The 2500-nt window shown below is 38.9% G+C and overlaps 1 protein-coding gene across 4 annotated transcripts in view; it reads right to left on the bottom strand.

Annotated features, from left to right (window-relative positions):
* The window catches only part of LanB2 (laminin subunit gamma-1), an 88092-nt gene that overhangs the window by 36506 nt on the left and 49086 nt on the right, over nucleotides 1–2500 (bottom strand). Inside the window, exon 1 of one of the 4 annotated variants that reach the window (XM_086548633.1) lies at nucleotides 1112–1293. The exons of 2 other annotated variants lie outside the window; for them this stretch is intronic. The gene's annotated coding sequence lies outside the window, so the exon portion shown is untranslated. Of the gene's footprint in view, nucleotides 1–1111; nucleotides 1294–2500 lie in introns of those variants that run through there. One more of the 4 variants, XM_086548634.1, reaches the window with a different exon arrangement.

Raw genomic sequence — 2500 nt, 5'->3', positions numbered from 1 at the left:
GCCTTTAACTGCACATTTTTGCTCTCATAATTTCTTTACTTTCTTTATATTTTCTCCCTTTTTTGAAGTGTAATAATTGGGAACATCTGTAGCGTTTGGGGTCACAGTTTGTTTGTTTGTTTGTGTGTTTGTGTACCAGTGCGTGTGTGCATCTGTTGGTACGTGTGTTTATGCACATGACTGTTTGTTTGTGTGCAAGCGCATGCCTTTACACCTGTATCGCCGCGTGCAGGTGTATTTTCCTTACCCTAAACAAGACTGACCCCACAGCTGACCCCAGCCAGATGGTCAAGGATCGCCAACACCCCCCTCCCCTCCGTCCCGCCCATCCCCCTCCTGGTAGAGAACCCCGCCTTATAAGGGCATGCAGAGTTACGGATGAAACCTGGGCGTCTTCACACAAGTCGGGAGATTTAACACTGGTCTTCAAGGCGTCTAAAGATTATGTTACCTGCCTCCACTATCTACTTATCTGTAAATTTTTTGTTCGAGATTATAGGTCTATCTCGTAATATGATCACTTATTTGATTGCGGAGGTGTTTGTGATCAAGGATTGTCTTGGTTTTGATGTCCATGGATCTAAATATAACCAAAAGCTTGCAGGAAGCACACACGCACGCCCATACACATACATAAATACACAAGCATATATATATAGGTGATATCATTTTTTTCTGACAAATTGCCATTTTGCTTATCACTTGAATCTACAGTAACATCACTGCCTCATTATCAACATTTGTAATTTTTTTCGCATCAACATTTTCATATATGTGGGATTCTAATTACCAAAATGTGTTCAGCCATTTAACATCAATACGAGTCCGATCTTTATATAATCCTTTTGATTAGCTTCATCTGCAAACACATCACTTTGGATTCCATTAAACTCGAAGTCTTAAAGAATCCTTTTTTTCCATTTACTTTTTCATATATACTTCGTACCACTTTCCGATTTCACGTCGCTGTCGTCTGTGACACCGAAAGTTCACTCGCTCGGAAACTCATCTCCAGACAGAGCCGGAAATGCTTCACAAAAATTAACATCACTTCGAGTAAAAAAATAAAATTCTGTCGCCTAAATAACAGTCCAATTAAAAGCACTCGTACCAACTTGTAAATTCCTCTCGTCTACAAGATTTTTTTTTTTTTTTAATACGAAAACGATATCAAAACAAAAATCAGTCAGTCTGGGAGGAGGAGGGTCGGAGCGAGAGGAGCGAGAGAGAGAGAAAAAAAATTCAAGTCCACACGCAGCTGCACTCTCTCTCCTCCACCTGCCCGACGCACACTAAGCCTCCGTCCGCCCGCTCACCCATACTTATAATATACCTTTACCTGCCCGCTGGCGACACACCTACCACTAACACCACCAACTCTAGGGTACTGGCAATCAAATACGGATCGTGAGGATGTTCACACTTGAATTTTATGTGTGAAAGTACTATTGTCTAAATAGAAGAGCAATTACAAAAGTCTCTAGATTAAAAACAAAAAAAAAAACTATTGGTAAACACAAGCAAAGACCGACGTTCAATCACGTCGAGACACACACGTACGTACTTGAATATAATTATAGGCGCTCGAAAGTCTCTCTGTCTTTGTCTCTGTCTCTCATTCGCTCTGTCTGTCTGTCTCTTTCTCCAGTGAAGCAAGAATTTATCGATGTCTTCCTCTCTGTCTATTTATCTCGTTTTGCTGTTTGGTAAGAATAACAACGTCGATTTTATCTCGAAGTAACTAGGGCTGTGACAATAATACTTCTCACATTCATTCAAACTACATTCGAATGATACGTATCGTGTATCATGTATCCATTCCTCTATTCAACTGTGGCTAGTATCATTAATGAAAGCGAATGTCAAACTGGATTCTCTGTTAGCTTATTGTGCTCGTTTTCAGACTAGTTGTAAAAGTATCATTTTACACCAAACAGATCGTTGCATAATTATGTTAGTGTCCTGTGTTAAAACTGAGGGATAACACGACTCAACTAAATCTATCAAAGATGTGTTTAGGAAGAGCACTGTATTTGTCCATGACTCATAGAAAATTTACTGAGCACTTGAAAATGTTTAGGGATAATTTTTTCAGGATGCTTCCCTTCGAATAAGATGTACAAAAACTAATGAAATGATATCTGAGGAAAGCAGATATTTTCGTATTCGGAAGACGCAACGAAACAAACCTACGGGATATCCACGCCACATTCTAAAATAAGACTAGATAGTGGTTACGAGACTTAAAAACAGGCACTTTAACAGAGAAAATAATCTGAACATTGATACTGATGATGTCGATGAAAATAACAATAATAAGGCTAACCGTGGGCAGACGTGGAAATACAGTGCCACGAATTAAAACCAAAATATTTCAAGAGATGTTTATATATCTTGACACTCACTACTCAGGATTTAATCTCTATTGCTAAAACGCCATACCGTTTCATCTTTGAGATTCCATACATCTTTCACAATATCTTAACTGTCACTATCTTTA

The sequence above is a fragment of the Penaeus japonicus genome, unplaced genomic scaffold (assembly GCF_977035675.1).
Source record: "Penaeus japonicus unplaced genomic scaffold, GWHDUDI00000001_assembly GWHDUDI00000021, whole genome shotgun sequence".
Classification (NCBI taxonomy): domain Eukaryota; kingdom Metazoa; phylum Arthropoda; class Malacostraca; order Decapoda; family Penaeidae; genus Penaeus; species Penaeus japonicus.
This window is presented reverse-complemented; position numbering and strand designations above follow the sequence as displayed.